This window comes from Ambystoma mexicanum, chromosome 3p (genome assembly GCF_040938575.1).
Source record: "Ambystoma mexicanum isolate Mex_15411 chromosome 3p, UKY_AmexF1_1, whole genome shotgun sequence".
In the NCBI taxonomy this organism is placed as follows: domain Eukaryota; kingdom Metazoa; phylum Chordata; class Amphibia; order Caudata; family Ambystomatidae; genus Ambystoma; species Ambystoma mexicanum.
The window spans coordinates 1,088,858,156-1,088,877,117 of record NC_090925.1 but is presented as its reverse complement, the minus strand read 5'-3'; positions in this window follow the sequence as shown (position 1 = coordinate 1,088,877,117).

The window sequence follows — 18,962 nt, the reverse complement described above, 5'->3', positions numbered from 1 at the left end:
ATCAAGGGATAGTCACTGCCACCTGCATGGGAGGGGAAAAAAGGTATATGTTAGTCGATTGATGATTGACAGCTGTACTAGTCACACATGCCGGCAGATTATCGTTAGTCACATGCACATGTCCCTGGTTGTATGCATGCCATTTTTAGGCCCTCAATGTGTCCTGTGTCATGGAATAATGCTGTGGGTTGCATCTTCAAGATGATACACGGTGTGCTCTGCCGTCTTGTAGCTCATGCATTGTGTACACATACAGCTGTGTTTGTGTCAATATAGTGATGTGTTGTGTTCTGTAGGATTTTCTGACTGGGAGCGTTGGCAGTAGGCTCTGCAAAATTAGGCATCCAGCACTTGCTTCAGAATGCGAGAAAATAAGGGTTGTGATATGCCATGCATGTGCCCCACTGTGTGCTGGTAGGTGCCTGTGGCAAGGAAGTGGAGCACAGACACTACCTTTAGTCAGACCTTCCAGGATTTTGCAGCATGAAATGGCAAATTTTGCAGCACAAACCTTTATTTATTGCTGCATTTTTGCAGGACATTTTGTATTATCTGGAGGGTGTTAGATTGCCACATTGTAGGAAAGAGGCAGAATGCAAGACTAAAAAAGAGTCAAGGTGTCATTATTATGTATCTTTTGTATTCATTTAATAGGAAGAATCCCAAATGTCTCTGGCTTGGCAGAACAGTTTTTTAATGTTGCCGCAAATAGATTTGCACTTCAGCCAAACAACCCAAAATGTACCTTTCACCACCAACCCATCCCCTCCCCTAATTAACTGCTTGGTCGCTGCCGCTTCCCCTCCAACCCTGTGATGTCAGATCACTGCCTCTAACGCAGGACGGATCTGACGCCGCAGGGTCCCTTTTTTGTTTTTTTTGTTTTTGTTTTCAGTCCCCACCTCCAATTTTGAGAAAGCGGGGGACACCCCTGCAACCCCCAAGGCCGAAATACTGAACATAAGGAGCGGGTGACACCCCCACAACCCCCGCTCCACATGTTTGGTATTTATAAAAATCGATCGAATGGTACTGGCGAAATAGGTCAAATTGTACCATTTGATAGATTTTCGGCAGTCAAAATTTGTAGTACCTTGAATAGAAGCGCTCCCCCGACAGTGTTCTGCAAGCTCCCGGGGTGTCCACTGTAAAATTCAACCCAAAAAAAAGCATTTCTATCCTGTTTGAGGAGCAGAAATTGAAGCGACATAGCAGCAGTTCATATACCTTAAGAAAATGCATGACCGGGTCAAGAAAGACCCTAGGGGTCATTATGAGGTTGCCGGTCCGGAAACAACGGTACTAGTTAACTTGCCGCTACCGTTGTTTCCAGACCGGAAAACTACGAGTTCTACAAGCAGGGGCCTTTCAGTCCGCCAGGTCTGACCTGGCGGGCGGACGGAATGGCACCTGCTCACAGACGTTGACGGATGCACCAGCACTGTTGCACACAGTGCCAGTGCATCTATCCTCCCCATTCCCATTGAGTCCAATGGAACTCGATGGGAATGGGGATTTTCTTTTTTCGAGCATCTGGCCGGAGGGACTGCCAGAAAAAAAATGACTCTGGTGCCAGCCGTGCCATTTTTACCGGCACGGCTATCGCCAGACTTAATGAGGCCCCTTGCAGTGGCACCCCCAGCTCCTGTGCACGTAGGGTTGCCTACAATTTCCGCACATTTAAAAGTGCATCTTGCATGGAAATTTAGGATGCGCTTTTAAATTGGCAGAAACGCCCCCTGATTTACTCAGAGGTGAAAAAGGCGATCTGAATGGGCGCGCATATAAAATCCACAAGGGACACCTGAATGGGCACATTTTAATAAAAAATGCCCATTCAAGTGTCCCTTGTGGATTGGGCTGCTCTTTTTTTTTGGGGTGCAAGTGATGAGATGTGTTTGTACATTTCATTTCTTGCATTGATACGTTTTCAGAATCTGGGACCCTGAGGATTTTTTTTTATTATTGTAGTTTTTGCAGGTTTTTTTTAGCAAAAACTGCAGTTTTTGCGCAAAACGGCAGTTCTTGCAGCATTTTGCACAAAACGGCTGTTTTCGCTGCATTTTACAGGATCACAAAATCGCTCTAAGCTGGAGAGTCTGTTCAGGAGAGGAGTGATGGCGGTGCATGTTTCAATGAGGCTGACTATGTTGTTGTGTATCATGTCCACGATGGTGGTGATGGTGTCCCAGTCCAGACGGTACAGGGTGTGGATCTGCTCAGGGTAAGGTTGAAAGGACTGGCTCTGAAGCGAGGGATTGGGGGCTACCTGCGTGGTTATGCTAGCTGCACTGGTGGGACATTCTGGGCCTGTCTTACCCTCCTTCTCCTGCTACGTCTCCTCTGTGGTGCCTGCTGTTGCTGTTGTTGTTGCTGGTGTTGCAATGCATGCATATCCTCTAGCTCCAGTATTGCTACTACTATTGGAATCATCTTGGTGTGGGAAGGGTTGTGGTGTGTGGGTGTGCTGCTTTTGAACTGGCCCAGACTCCATTGCCTCCACCTGTGCTGATAGTGTGCACTTGTGGCAGTTGGGAACACTGCACATAGCATTTTGCGGTTGGTTCTCGATGCCGGCATTTGCGGCATCCCGTTATCCACTATTTGCGCATTCATGATGCCAGTATTTGCTTGTCCGCCTGACTTGTGATTTACTCCCTTTAACACCATGCTGCTATTGCCGGTATAATGGGCCAGCATGCCCGCGCCCATGCCGCTATTACAGGCACCGTTATTTACGGTACCGCTAACAGCAGTGACTTAGGTTGGAATTGCCCGGAGCGGTATTCCTTTACTGGCATTGTTTTTCCTTTACCTCTAACCTCGGAATTACCCCCACAGTGAAAAGAAATGCTTTCAATTTCAGCTAGCCATGTAGTTGAGTACCTGTACTGTCTTTCGGGCTTTGAGAAGTGCAGGTACTCAAATGCTAAAAATCAAGAAGTGCAGGTACTGAGGGCCGGGAAGGACTGGCTCATTTAAAGCACTGCTTGATGGCCTTTCTGAATGTTCAAATTGAATAGATTGACAAGTCTGTGTTGTAAGCTGAAACCGAATAGTTGTTTTTCATAAATACACTTGCAAAAATAAGAAAAACCTGGCATGAAAATAGCTAAAGTCAGATTCAACATAGTGTCAGCAAGCAAAAGTTTGACTTAATTTGTAAAAAGCCAATTCCAGATTCTAGAGAGTTCTTTTCTGTATCAGCAGATGGCAAACGGCAGCTTCGGCTGGAAACTCTAAAAGAAAATGTCGGCCAAATGTTTGAATATTGTCTCACCTCCGACCAATTGCCCAGTAACGTCCGAATATGGGTAGGATAAATTGACCTCATGACCTTACTGGAAAGCAGGTCTGTGTGCCAGTTACTAACCCAATGAACTGCAGTGCAAGCACGACCAAAGGCAATACCCGAAATTACAACAGGAGCTTCATGATAGCTCTGTGCCTCTTTTCTTCAAGAAATGAAATATGTACAGTCCCCCATGACGCGTTGTGTGCCTGGTGAACGAGGCGGTGTAGGAGGGGTGAGCCATTTCCCTGTGCAAAGAAGCCAAGATCAGCCACTCCATCGTTACATTCTGTTTGCCCATATCGCCCTTTGGCAACAGACAAGGTTGTGAGTGTCAACCCTGCTGACACCCCACTCTGCTGGGAAAACGCTGGTTTCAAAGGCAGCAAATATTTGCTGTTCACATGAACCTCTCTGCGTGTGGGAGCTGTTGGCGCGGGGCACCAGAGTACGGCGGAACCTGATTGAATCGCCCGCGCGACTGCGGACTGTGACCCATTTCGCAGGGACACAGCGGGCCCACTCTCCTCATACATTTTTCATCAGGATATCCGAGCGCCATGGCGTCCCGGAAAAGGCAAGATCCGTTACCAATGGGGTTTCAAAGCGTGTATATAACTATATTTCTATATCTCATACGGACGCTTCGTTTCTCTGCGTCCAATTACTGATGCTATCACATACCACGAGGTTCAAGCGGTGAGAAATAAAATGTATTTTATTCATTTGCAGGTAGGCTCACGTGTGGAAATGGACGGCGTGGCCTGGAACAGAAGCCTGCTCCCAGAGGCATGAAATCGCAATGTCCGCTGGTAGGCCCGCTATCCCGCGTGGCGGGCGCTGTCAATCTCGCGGTCTGGTTCTGCGTCACAATTTTCCTCATTCTGTACATTTGCCTCGGTGGCGCTCACCGCTTTCAAGGGATGGAGTTGTACACAACAGAAGCAGTAGAAACTTGCTGGGCCTGTGACCTCGATGGGTGTATGGGCCTGTGACCCCGATGGGTGTATGATTCTCGCTTTCGTTTGTGGGTAATCGATCAGGGGTCGACTGGCAACCAAAGGCGTTTGTCAAAGTGGTCTCATATTGCACAGTGTGAGCATTAGCCCAACCCCTTCCCTATGAGACAACTTGGAAATAGGACAGGTAACCACACACAATAATCCCATGATGCAGAGGCTCACCAATCTCCAGAGATCCCTGTAGGCCAGTCCAGCCCTCGAATTGATGTTAAAGCTTCTGGACAAGCATTATTTGGTGCGTAAAGTTGGAGAGAATGTTGGGGGAGGGTTGTTTGAACAGTTTGTTTTATGATTGTTCTTAAGGTTGCATCCCCTTCCTTGTTTTTTTTTTTAATTTTATTTTTTATGTCTACATCCAACGGGCAAGTTTACATTAAACATTTCCCAAGAAAGCCCATGTACCAACCGAGACTTCCTATTTTTGTGTCTGTTGCATTTTCTATTCCAGTCAGGCAGTCGCTTAGCAGAACTGCCTGGTGGCAAGACTATGGGCCTCATTACACTGTAGGCGGTAACCATGGCGCTATTAGCGGTATTTTACTGTGTCCGCCTTGGTGGATGGCGGAATTACCGCCCTACTCCAAGGTGAGCGGGGACGGTAATTCCCCATTCACCAAGGCACTTCCCCATTCCCATTTTTGCCCCCATAGGGCATAATGGGAATCGGGAAGGCGTAATTACGGTACCGCAAATTGTGGTACCGTAATTAGCTCCAAGGTCCCTTTGCGGCACCCTACTTTAACGGCTGGTAAAACCAGCTGTTAAGGTCGGGTCCCGCAAAGGGAACTCGTAGTAAGGCGGTAAGGGTTTACCGGTACCGGTGCCCTTACCGGTACCGGCAAACCCTTACCGCCTACCATTTAATGAGGCCCTATTTCTTCTATTTTCAAGCAGGTTTGCAACATGGCTGCTATTTGTTTCACATGTGGGCAATGCACACTAATTCTCATGGCTTAACAGGGGAAGCTTTGCAACTTTTGGCTTGGGAACAAGTACAATTTTAATAGCCCGTTAAGCAATGAAGGGGCCCCAGCTGACCATTCAAAATATATATGGGGATTTGCCTAGAGTCACACAATTTTAGTTATGTGAAAGATGGGATTGTAACCAATGACTGCTAGTTCCAAATTCTACACTTCTCCCTAATTTTGACACACAAATAAATTAATAGGTCAAGGAAACCCAACCTCATCCCCTATTACATTGGGTAGACATTATTGATATTATTTTACTCATTTAATCTGAATGTAGGATGCAACATATCTTTTAAATATTTTTGTCACTCTTAGAGCTCATGCCCCAGGAAAGCTGCTATGCCTTCCAGAAGCTGTCCTGGATAACATTATTTGCTGAAATGGGGAAGCTGGGTTTGAGCACAGGTTCCTTAGTTCCACTGTTTGCAATTTGGCAACAGGCTTCCTCTTATCTCTTCCCATCTTTACTTTTAAGCCAATATATAGAGAGAGAATGCCAGAGCATGTTATGGTCATGCCAATCCAGAAGCGAGTAAATGGCCCTACCTTAACTCTAATACTCGAACACGAGGCAAGTCACCAAAAGATCCGTACTTGGCCTCCTTCCTCCCCACTCCACAACAGAAATTCTATATTTGGCAATTTACCACCCTAATCCCAAGAACACAACACCAATATCTGGCCTACATCCTCTCTATCGACAGAACATAAGACACAGGTATGGTATCCTTCTTTCCCACCACATAATATAAAAGACCCATACCTGACATCCTGCCTCCAGACCACCCACAACACAAAACCATACATAGGACCTCAATGCCCAGGAGCAGTTTGTCTATAACGGGCTGGTGGGCGGATTGGGGGCGCTGGTCCACCATTACCCTCGACCATTATGGAGGAGTCACGGCTAAAACTGTAAATGGGAAACCTGGTTTCCCTTTGACAGTTTATGTTCCACAGCGCGCATGTCCAATGGACCATGCAAGGACTTGGTTATTTGGCGTCCCCAGCATTGCATGGTCCATTAGGAATGTGGGTTGGAGAACTGCATGTTTGATGTGCGAGGGTGCACTTGTGTGCTTCCCTGTACATTCTGACTGAATGGTTCTCTGACAATGTAGCACAGCAGCTCCTGTGCACATGGGAGGGCGAGTGGAGGGATATCATTGTTTACTGTGCATTTATAATAAAAGGAGCAGGATACGTTTTATCACATGGCTGGACTGGAATTTTTGGTGCAACCAGTCTAGACAATTCTGACTGTTGTATGACATTTATATCTGGACCTCTATGATAAAGCAATCGTGATTAGTATTATTATGTAGCTAGATTGGCATTTTGGTGCAGCCAGTCTAGCCATTGCTGACTGTGGCATGACCTTTTGTACTGGTTATCTATGATAAAGCAAGCATGACAAGTGTTATAACATGGCTAGACTGCCATTTTGGTGCAGCCAGTATACCTATTTCTTACTGTGGCATGACATTTTTTACTGGACATCTATGATAAAGTAAACATGATAAGCATTATTACTAAACTGGCATTGTGTTGTAGCCTGTCTAGCTACAGTACCTTACTGTGGCATGCAGCTTGGACATGTTTTCCTATAGTATCATTACTGGCATTAAGCACAAAGCAAACATGAGTATGTTCTTATTTGGGAATACTGGTATATATAGGTGCAGCCAGCATGGAAATGTATGGGCACAGCCAGAGTGAAAATACATTTTTTACTGGCATATATTTTAGGCAAAAACATTATAAAAATGTGTTGTGAAATGCTCCTGTGCACTGTTGGTCACTTGCATATACTGGATTCTTTCATGAGTTACCCAACAAAACCGATTGCTAACTGGATTATTACCAAGTTTCTCACGGAAAGTGTGCTGCATAATCATATTATATGATATTTTATTTATAGCACGCCTATACACAACTGTTTCAATAACACCAATGTATGTATATATAAATATAATGTATATATTTAGTATTTATAAATATAATGCACCAATGTATCACATTGTATAAAACAAATTCCTAGGGAGAGTAGTACCGGAACCTCCGTTGGTTGATTTGGCTCCCTCGCTATGCTTGGTTGCTCATGCATTTTTGAGGCAAATATGTACACCCGTCCAATTAAAAATGTCACCACCCACCACTGCTAATGCCCCACTCTTCAAAATGTATGGCCCATACTTGGGGTCCTGCCTTCCAATCCCCCACAGCACTATATCCATACCTGACAAACTGCCTTCTCACCGGTGCACACAATGTGCATTCATTGATAATTTGTTATGGTGTGAAGCTATATGCTATTAAACCTCATGTATGAATCTTTCACTACAGCTGAAACACAACAAAACCACAGATGGGTGATACCAATTTTGGTAGATAAGGAACATAATAATGCACAGTAAGGTTTCTGTGATTTACTCAGGATCAAATAATATGTCAAGCGGGGAAGCACAGATTTGAGCCAGGGTTTCCTGGTTCCACAGTGCACAATTTAGACAGAAGAATAGACTACATGTTCCCATGTTCCACCTTCAGTTTTAGAACCATCAAACAACTGTTGCAGGAGCAGTTGTCTATCAAGTGATCCTCTAATATAATGCATTGCACAGTAAATCTTCCTTGCACATTCTTCAATAAATCTGTCTTGCAAAGCACCAACTCACATTATAAATTAACCTGATAATATAAGAAATCTTAATTGAAACTGGTTTGAGGAAACAAGTATGAATCACTTGAGACAAAAGGGGGCCAAGTCAGTTAAACAAACAGGTGCCGTGACATGCAGGATAGGCACAGACCTTGGTAACAGTCACTCAACCTGCTGAGATATCTTTTAAGATTTCTGCTTCTGTCTCATTGGCCTAGTTTTCTTTCAAATCACCCTCACGTTTTATGTTATCTCTCTTTTATGAGGCACACATCATCACTCTGGTGGTCTTAAGCACAGAGCCTTGTCTGTATATAGGCAAATTGCCACCATGCCCAAGGTGGCATCCAGACAATGATCTGTAGGGTGAAAAAGACACAGAGTCAAGGGAGGCAGGGAAGAGGAAGATTGGGAAAAGTCAAGGAGTCAGAAAAAGACTGTGATAAATCACAACATGTTAGGAAATTAAAACATAAACTTAAGTGGTAATGATTATTGGGATCAACATTTTTTTTTATCAGAAGGAAATGTAATCAAAGGAAGGGAAGAAAGGACAAGAACTTCCCTAATTGTCCGGCAGAATATTTATGGAGGCTGTTACTAGTGTGGTGGTGATATTATGTTAAGTCATGTTGGGGATGTTTGATGGCCGTGAAATGTGTGCACTGAAGGCATTACAAGGAAGAATAAGAAAATAGTGTATATACCCGAGGCACAGAAACGACTTAAGATGGACTCCCTATCAGACTAACAGTGTGGAGGACCACAACACATTCCTACAGCTCCCCCCACCCTCATTCTCCATCAGTCCTGAGGAAAGCACCAGAACTAGAACTACAAAAGTTGTAGTGAATACTTGTTCGTGCTTGAAACACTATAGGTGTCAACTAGATAGGCGTATGGACATTATTGCTATACTCTAAGTCACAAAAATACTTTCCGCTTCACAGTGTTTTTTTAATCAAAACGTGTGTGTCATGTATGTAAATATATGATATACCATTATAGGCACAAAAAATCTGAGGGTTCAATCCTGGGACCTCATGCCTACACATGGTAACAACAAAATCACCCACAAATAAAAATATGTTGTGAAATGCAAGTGTGGTGATCTATTATATGTACAGATTAAAAATGAAAATCTGTTAAAAGTATGGTGACTATCACCTATAAGTGTCAGAAGGGAGGGGTAGCCTGAGTCCTTTATATATATGCACATTCCCACTCAGCGGCACTGTGTGAGCATTTACCGATGTTACTGGCTCTGTGGTGGGCCCAACTACATTAGCTTCAGGCCCGACCTATAGACAATCCTGCGTAGGCCTCTGGAGATAAAGGGAGATAGAGCGAGAAAGAGAGAGGGGAGTGAAGGGGAGGTGGGCACAGAGAGTGAGGGGAGACAGTATCTTCAAGCTTGCACAAAATAATGAAAATTATGTACATGCATTGTGGAGGGTGTACATATAGAACCATCCAAGCTGGAGAAAAATTGGGCAACCTGTGTTCGGCAGACTCTTCAATATGAACTGCGCTGGATCCACCAGCAACACCCCACATGTGTCCATGCAGGCTGCAGTCCGAGGAAGGTCGGACGTTCATGTCACTTAACATGCACTTTATGGGGCCTGTACTGGGTACAGTTGAAACCAAATTGCAGCCCAGCATGAGCGCATCACCTGCACAACATTTGTAGATGTGACATATCAATTTCTGGGGTACCAATTATCCAGGGGTGAATATTGGTTTCTAAACCATCAATCAGCCCTACACCTCTAATACACCAGAATGAATCCAAACAGATTGGATTAAACAAGCATATAAAACAAGCATACAATTAAAGTTATAAACCTCCTTGTCCAATGTTGGTAACGTGGACAGAACAGTAAGCTTATCTCCTCCAAAAGGTTGTGGATCGTTGATTATTTGCAACACAGCGAAAATACAATCATTACCCAATGATAAATGTAATGTCCAGTCAAGGTTGTATACAAATATCTACTTTATTATTATCAAATCAGTCTAATAACACTACTACTACAACTCACCATATAAATGAATACAAAGAACTGACAGTTCCTATGAAGGAAAAGGCATGCACTCTGGATACAGACAGGAGGGTAGTCGGTATAGTTAATAACCACAATAGTTTGTTAAGGATTCTTGGCTTCAGCACAAAGGGAGCATTTGGTCTTAAAATGTCTCTAAGGGCCTTCTGGGAAGGACCAGGGGCACAGGACCACAATGTACCTTTTGCTGCTGGTGTTCCTGGTGCTCGTCAGGGTCGAGTCGGCTACAGGGCACCTTGCAGCCCTCTTTGACAGAGTTGGAGATGGGAGGCAGCTGCAGGTATCAGGTGGCAAAACATTTTGGTAAAGCGAAGCATGATGAACGGCTGCAGACTGGCCTACATGGCGCTTGGGGTCAGGAATCATTGTCTCAGTGCTGATCAGCGGTTCTGAAGCACTAGTTTAGATGTCTTGGATGTCTTTATTCAAACGGCAGCTTGACAACAGTCAGCGTTGCCATCGGTTGCAGATTGAGGAAATCAACGGGCTTGAAAATGCCCTCTTCCCAGCTTCTTCAATGGGCTAGTGGCATCCTTTAAGGCATATGGCCCACAGCTGTAGAGTGTGTTGCAGGCAGCTGCCTTTTCCTTGGTTGTAGTCAGAGACCTTCTGGCACTTCCTATCTAGGAATCTTGCAGCAGAGCCTAGCAGGGCATGCTGTGTGCTGTCTGGGAATGGTTCTGGAGTGGCTGGAGGGTCCGCTCAGTTCTGCTTCTCCCTCTGTTCCCTGGCAGAGGTTTAGGGGAGGGATCTTGCTTCCCTCTTTGGATATCATGGGCTTCCTTCACTGGCAGAAGGGGTAATGCAGATTGTACCTTCAGCCAGGGTCCAAGGTTGAGTTCTTCTTTCTTACTTCTTATGCAGTCTTCAGGAGATCTGTTTAAAGAGGAGTGACAGACTCTTTTAAAGCCAAGCAGGCCTCACTTATTTGTGTAGGCTAAGCCTACCTTAGTCAACCAATCCTGGGGTCCCTACTAACAATTTCCTATATGTGTGAGGTCATAATCAAAAAGTAAAGGGGTGAAACAGGAACAAGGGATTCCCTAGCACTAATATGATGGAACCCTTCTCTCACCAGAAAGAGCTCTGGGTTCACTCCCTTGTAAGTCCCACCCATCTTCCTGTCTGCTGTGATCAAAGAGTCTCTCTGGTTAATGGTCCTCCCTGTGGGGTTTCTGTTAACACGGCAGGTCTCCCTTGAAGATGCTGAAAGACCAGACTCTCTGGCTTCTGCAAACCACGTTCTTGTATCTCATCAATGGGTTCCCAATAGCGGGGGATTGTCTACTGCAAATAGGCTCATACATGTCAGCTCACTGTTATTAATACTGAGAGGCAGGAGTTGGGTTTATCTTGACAAAGTTACATATGAAAAGCTTGTTGGGTTTCCTGTCTTTTTTTTATCCTCTGCAGACAGGCCCCCTGGGGGCCTGTTTGAAGTACCCCCTATTGGCATGTTAATTGCTGCCACCAGCTGCATGGCCTAACAAAGGAGCAGGGCAGTTCCATGAAGCCTTTGTCAATTAACCAGGCAGCACATGGCATGGGGAGGTTTTGTCTTCCCCCTCCTATGAATGACATTGTACCTCTTCTGCTGTCACATTCCAACCAAATATGACAGGGAGGACTGTGCCTCTGGGCTGTGCCAGAGTACATGGGTCTATGTTTTTGTTGTGGTGTGAGAATAAGAACATGTATGTAGACTCTGCTGCCAATACATTGAAATAAGTGGCCATCTCTTGCTGGAATGTTCTGCTTTGGTCCAATCTCGTTTTAACGCTTATCAGCATTTTGTGTATGATGTAGATTTAATTAATACAGAATGGTTTTGGGCCAAGATTTTAAATAGTGGTGAATTGGCTTGATGTGACAACCTCAAGATTCTTGGAATTTGCACTTTGTGATAGAAAATGAAAGCTCTCCTCCTGTTTATTTTTTATCCTTTTTTATATCCTATGAGCTGAAATGAAATGTAGAATTCACTATTTAGTTTGATGAATTTGTAGGTTTTAAACGTTTTAACTGTTTTAAATTCCCTAAATGTGTCAAATGTTAAATTGTGAACTGTATTCGATTTTGATTAATGTATGTATATATGTATTGCAATGTATTTTTATGATTTGACTTTTTGCAAAGGTTTAGTTTTAACCAAATGTAAATAAATAAATAACATGGGAACATGTAAATGGATTTGCTTCACACATTTTGCTCAGGTCAGTCTACCATCATTCAATTTTTTTCAAAATGTTAAAAAAAAACCCTATGACTGCACGCCCACCATGCAGATACCCGAATTCCTCACAGTAGACATCTTACTATCCCTGCCACCCTCGCCTCTCAGTTTTTTCAGCCAGCTTTTTTTGCACTTTGTGGAGCTGTGCCCATGCATGAGGCTGCCCCTAGCGCAACAAATGCAAGCACTACTGGCCAGGGGCATACCTTTTTGCCACCTGGCTCAGTCTGTCTTTAGGTCCTGAGAGATAGTGCCCCTGTGGACCGCTTCAATATAAGTGGTGTTCGGCAACTAAACACAGGTTCATTTTCCAGGCAAGAACCATAAAATAAAAACCTTTTCCATGCACGGCCAAGCAAGCTGCTTTTTTTGGATGGCTCCAGCTTTACAACATACAAAGAGCAAGCCTGTATCATGTTATTCTCCTATCTTCACGGCGAGGCAATAGGTGAAGTGGAGCCCCGCGCCTGAGGTGTCTACACATCTGGGGGAAGTCCCACAGGTGAATGCAGCAGCTCCAGGCGCATTTACCACTGTGCCCTGGGTGAAAAGCTAAGGGGAATTCTGCAGGGGAGTACTGAAGGAATCACAACATTTTGAGGTCTCATTCGTGAGCTGCCTACCTTCTTGCTTTCCTTTTTCCACGGGTTCTACCATAGAAGGAATATCTGGATGGTGACATATTGGAGCTCAACCTAATTGACTACATGAAACCGCTGGTTCACAGGGTTGCACACCGAGGAGGCTAACATGTCCATGCGCCCTTCTTGGGCAGTTTGCTCTGTTGTGATGGTGCTTGCTCTGTGACTCCAGTATCCTTGAGCCACATACATTGATCGTTTGTGCAATGTGAAGGTGTTGTTTATCAGTCAGTGGAGCGCTCGTTCCTGTAACCAATACTGGACTGCCATTCGTAGCTGTGGGTCCTTGTGGGGCGCAATTCAGCCTTGCAACATTAATCAAGGCAGGCATTTCTGGAATAAGCTTACCTCTTCCCCTGAGCAAGAACCGACAGAGGCAATGGGGGTGAGGGGCCCATTGGAAGCTCTGAGTGCTGCTCTGGTTTACTCCTCTCCCCAGCATGCCATCTTTACCCACGTCCGAGGTACTTACTGCACACCGTTTGCCTCTTGACAAGGATATTGAAATATTGTGCCTCATTACGACCCAGGCGGTAAGTTACTGCCTGGGTCGTACCTTTACCGCCATGGTGTAAACTGTGTTTACGACATGGTGGTTGGCGGATTTACCGGCCCATTCCAAGGTGAGTGGGGCGGTAAATCCCCATTTCCCATTTACCCTTCCCCATTCCCATTTTTGCCCCATAGGGTAAATTACGGTGCCCTAATTATCTCCAAGGTCCCTTAGCGCCATGGATTTTAACGCCTGCAAAAAGCAGGCGTTAAACTCACCATGGCGCTAAGGGACCTTGTAATCAGGCGTTAAGGGTCGGCGCCCTTTACGGCGCCGTAAACCCCTTAACGCCTGACTCGTAATGAGGCCCATTGTCTCAGAGGAAAGGTCTGTCCTACATATAAAGTTCATCCCTGGGTCATTGTCATGGATACATAATCTGGACAGTCAATTTGTTGGGTACTTCCACCATCTTTTTGTTAACGGGGACCAGTCTCAAGTGTGGAAGATGCTGGACATCTTTCTATCTGTGGGAGAATGGTTACCCCTCCCTTACTCTTTAAACACACTAATGGGCTTACACCATTTACATGTCACGCGGCTTGCCACTTTTTTAACACACAGCTAGACAGAGAACTAATATCAAGTTATCTTATGTCACGTGTTTATTTTGAAGATTATTTTCTGACGTACATAAATATAAAACAGCTGGAGTCAGCTCAACAAAACACACAAATTCACAATAATTAAATGCAAAAAGTTTTGTTAGAACAAAGAGAATGTTTTCTCAAAACACTTAGACAATTGAAATGTGACTGGGGATTAGTATACAGTGTTTTTGCACGATACTGTTAAGCACACAGCGGAGCAGCACAGCAGGGTAATTTGAAATGTGTACTGCAGTTTTATACTACATTGATTTTTTTTTCAACTCCACAACAATTTTTAGTTTTCGAGTCCAGATTAATTTACTACTGTTCTGTCTTTTTAGTTTGTGAGAACACCAAAAAACCAGTAATGTTAGGTTTTTTCTCAGGTCGACACGTGTTTCTGCTCTTTATTTGTGATAAACTTGCACCCACGTGCTAACGTAGTTGGTTATTAGAGCCATCTTCAGGACATGCATGTGATTCTATTTCAGTATAAGTCCGTTGGAAAAACCCATTTCTCTCACTTCTTATAATGGAAAGACAGTACGTCAGTTTCATACCATGATCATGCATCTCTCTCACACTCTTAATGGCCACAGTGCCATCTCAACAAATAAAAACAGTGTGCTACCTTTAAATGAAGGCATGTAATTATGTTTTTTTCTGACCTACCTAGTTTCTATCCCTTTTTTTCGTTTTACTAGTGGTTCAGGTATTCAGGTATGGAGCATAGAAGTCTCTTCCTTTGTGCGTCTCAATGCAGGATTCAGTCTGCAGAACAATATATACACACCACTGGGCTTGAGCATCAGTGTATCTATTATTGATGTTATTCTTTCATCTTTTTATACAGTTCCTTTATAGTAAAGCTCCCATGACTGGTTCCAATCTTTTTTTATTTAATTATGGTGAGTTTTGTTGAACTTACTCCAGCGGTTTTATATTTTTGTATGTCGGAAGATTATCTTTTAAAAAAAAACAAGTGATATAAGATAACTTGATGTTCATTCTCTCTCTAGCTGTGTGTGAAAAAAAGTGGCAAGCAGTGTGACAAGTTAACGGTGCAAGTCCATTAATGTGTTTAAAGAGCAAGGGAGGGGTAACCATTCTCCCACAGATAGATAGATGCTTAATCTGGACGTCATCTATTTTTCCCAGAAAATCAGGTGCTCTCACAGCTGCCCCTGAGGTGAAGAGCACACGTGTGGCATATGCGAGGCAGCCGGATCAAGGCCTACATTTCCCTCTTTTTTACTCTACACTAAGAACCTTCATTATACTGCTGGAAACTGTAACATTTCAGGGACTCCCTTGCAGGGTGTTTTCAGCTTGTCCTTGTGTCCAGTGGTATACATGGACGAATAGACTCACGAGTGCCAGTCTCCTTTGGCTTCTTTCCTTGCAATATTGGTGGGCAGCCAGCTCCATGACACCAGTCCGTGGGTTGACGAGGGTCGTCAAGATGTCATTTCTTTTTCAACCCAAACCACAGCTCGCTTTTCCCATGTTTATTTAGCACCAACGAATCCTCATCACATGTTTGCCAATCAAGCAGGCTCCATATTGTTATCATGTGCATGTCCCTGTCGGTGGGTGCCTCTCTTTTCCTTTGTAATGTGGGATGCAGTCATTTTAGACGGACAAACTGAGCACATGTAATAGTTCCGGCCATTCCTCTGGCTTCCTGCTGACTCCGGGACCTCAGGATCATATCAGGGAGTCCCTCTGATTGGTGTTGTTACTGTCTGGTGCACAGATTCTTGCAAATAGAAGGAATGGAGCAGAGATTTTGTTAAAATATACTTCTTGGGTTTTTTATAGACATTGATTGGGACAAACAAGGGGATACTCTGAAAGCCTTGGTTAGTTTTGCATTATAGATGCTGCAAATTGGACCCAAGGTTGCATGTTTAGGATGCTGAAAGGAGATGGGTTTGCAATCAGTAGCCATAACCTGAGGTGAGCAGATACATAGCTCCACTGGTGTAGCTGTTTGTGACATTCTTCTACTCCTCCCATTAAGCAGGACCAGCGCTGGTGGATGGGCCACCGTATTCCGCTTCTGGTTATCTCTTGCTATCTTTAACATTCTTCATCGGTCAGTGGAAAGACGGATTTCTTTACGGTTATTGTCTCGGATTAGCACAGGAATATTTCTTTGTACCCTGGCAATGCCGGATTCCTTTTTGCTTTGCTCCAATATGGCCTCATTATCATCACTAGGTCCTTTCTCAGGTCCAGATACTACTCCTGAGAAAGGATTCTCCTTTTCTGTGGGGTCTTGGCTTTGGTTGGGAGCCTACTCTGCAGACTCTATGAATCCGTTGTAGTATGTTGTATAAGGTACAGCACTACTTGGCATTTCTGTATTTTTATTGCAATACATCCCATTATGTGTTCCCCTGCTTTTGTATTCCCTCACTCTACAATAAAGGGAATTAAGAGGAGGGGTGGGGAGTTAACGCCCAGATTACATATGCTAATCTTGGTTACTCCAAGTACAACCCTTCCTGTCCCCTTCATTAAATACCTCCCTTACAGCAGGATTGGTGTCCATTAATTTGCAAAGTACACAAGGTTTGAGTAATGGATTTGGCATGAAGAAGTAGGACTTGGAGTAATGAAGATCATTGTACAGAATTAAGACAAGCCCAGGAACGCACATGGTCTGTCTGGTATTTTTAGAGATTGGGGTCAGATTTCAAGCCTCATCAATGCACACCTTGTTGTCATGTCTGCTTGGAGAGTTACTTGTTTATCCAACTTGTCTCAGCACTTTCCTGATGGTGCCAGGGAAAGAAACGGTGTAATTACTATTTTAACCAGTAGGAATTTCTAGGGCAAACGTGCTGGTATGGTCAGAAATCTCATTATCTCCCCAGATATTTGCCAATAATGGGGTGCTGCGTGACTCCCCTTGGTGATCGTGCCACAGAGCAGTACTCTCAGTGAGATGCTACCTCGGATCAACCGAGCTGCAACGGACAGATGCATCTTGCTCATGCTGAATCCTCCCACAGTCCCCTGCTCATGACCTGAAGTTGGATGCTGCATCCATCATCACCGGACTGGTCCTGGAAGAGAAAAAAAAGTTGTGCTCCGCCCTCCTCTCCCTCCCAAGCCACCACTTAATTTCTTTGCTTGGCCACACCCGGCAAATGTGGCTCAACCCATGTCATCAAGCCCTACCGCTCCCTCGTCAATTAGCACATTTCTATGTGCTCAATTGTCTGGGAATCAACCAGTTCCTTGCTAATAACCCAAGTAGATTGCTGCCCCACCACACAGGTCATAGTAGCCTTATAAAACCCCTCTAATTGGCCTGCACCTGTGCTCTGGCCTTTAAATCTGTCTTGTGGGCCCATAACTCCTAGTACGGCCCCCAGACAGAGTCTATAAAGTTTAATTGTCAACTGGCTAACTTAACATATTTTTTATTTATTTATTGGATATTTGTAAGGCGCCTATACAATAAATGGTGTTTCAAGGAGCCACAAGACAAAAAAAGGGGAAGAAGAACAAGGGCGAAAGATACAATAATGGTCCTACTAGGACTTGTGAAGTTCAGATCGTGCAAGTGCAGAACAAGAATTGCGAGGGAGAGCGAGGGGGAGTGCCAGTTTGCACACTAGGCAATGTGCTAGGGTGGGAAGGGAAAATCAGGGAAAGGAAGAGCAGGTGCAAGTGCTCAGGCAAGGCCAGGAAGGCAAGTGCCAGGGATTGCAGTGGTGCGGGTCCGCGTGCTAAATGTGAAAAAGGAGGGTGGACTGGGTGGGGGCCTGGAGCCCTGTAGAACTCAGAGGTAACTAGGCAGCCAGTCACTGTGGTAGAGGGAGGAGTTAGCAGGGGAGGGGGAGAGGGAGGGAGGATAACAAAAAAGGAGGGTCTTGAGGTACTTCAAAACTTAAGGATATCCAGTTCAAGCCCTTGGAGGGGCAGGGAGACCATTCCAGAGGGAGACTCCTGCAGAGGAGAGAGATCTACCCACACTCTTTGCTTAGAGAAGCGTCTGATCTGCAGAGACTTGGAGCTAGCAGACCAAAGGGCTCTAGCAGGGATGTATTTAGGGAGAGAGAGTTGGATGTAGCGGGGTCCCAGGCCCCAGAAAGCATTGTGTATGATGCAGAGGGTGTTTAATTTGATCCTAGCAGCAACCAGGAGCCAGTGGAGGGACATTAGGGCTGGAGAAATGCAGTCCCTGGTCATGAGCGCAAGGCTATGTCTTGCAGTCCTATTCTGGCTTAGTAGAAGGGGGTGAAGTGAGGATAAAGGAAGATAGAGGCAGAGGTGGTTGTAGTAGTCAAGCCTAGAGAGTACCAGAGCTCTGGACACATTGAGTTTCTGGGGGAAGGTGAGGAAAGGGATAATGCCTCTGAGGAGGTGCAGCTGATAGTGGACCTTCTTGGCAAGGTCTGCGATGTGAGAAGAGAAGGAGACAGAGGAATCAAAGATGACACCAAGTTTTTTGACTCACAAGAGGGTGAGGGGAGGGTACCCATAGAGGGCAGCCAGATGGTGGGAGGGGAGGTGGGAGCGGGGGTCCCGATGAGAGAGATCTCAATCTTACTGGCATTAGGGCAGAGATCATTGGAAGCACAGCATGACTAAATAGCAGTCAGACAGTCAGGGATGAGAGAGGAGGAGGAGGAGGCAGTAGAGTGAAGCTTGAAATAGAGGTGTGTATCATCTGCATAACACTGGAAGTGAGGAGATCAGGTTGGCCAAAGGGGCAAGGTAGATGTTGAAAAGCCACAGTGAGAGGATAGAGCCTTGGGGGACACCACAGGTGCAGAGAGTGATAGGGGAAAGAAAAGGGCCCAGTTGAACCTGAGAAGGATGAACAAAGAAGAAGGAGCTCAACCAGTCCAGTGCCAGGCCTGTGATGCCAAGGGTATCACAGAGCTGATTGGTCTGGGTGGCATGATTGAC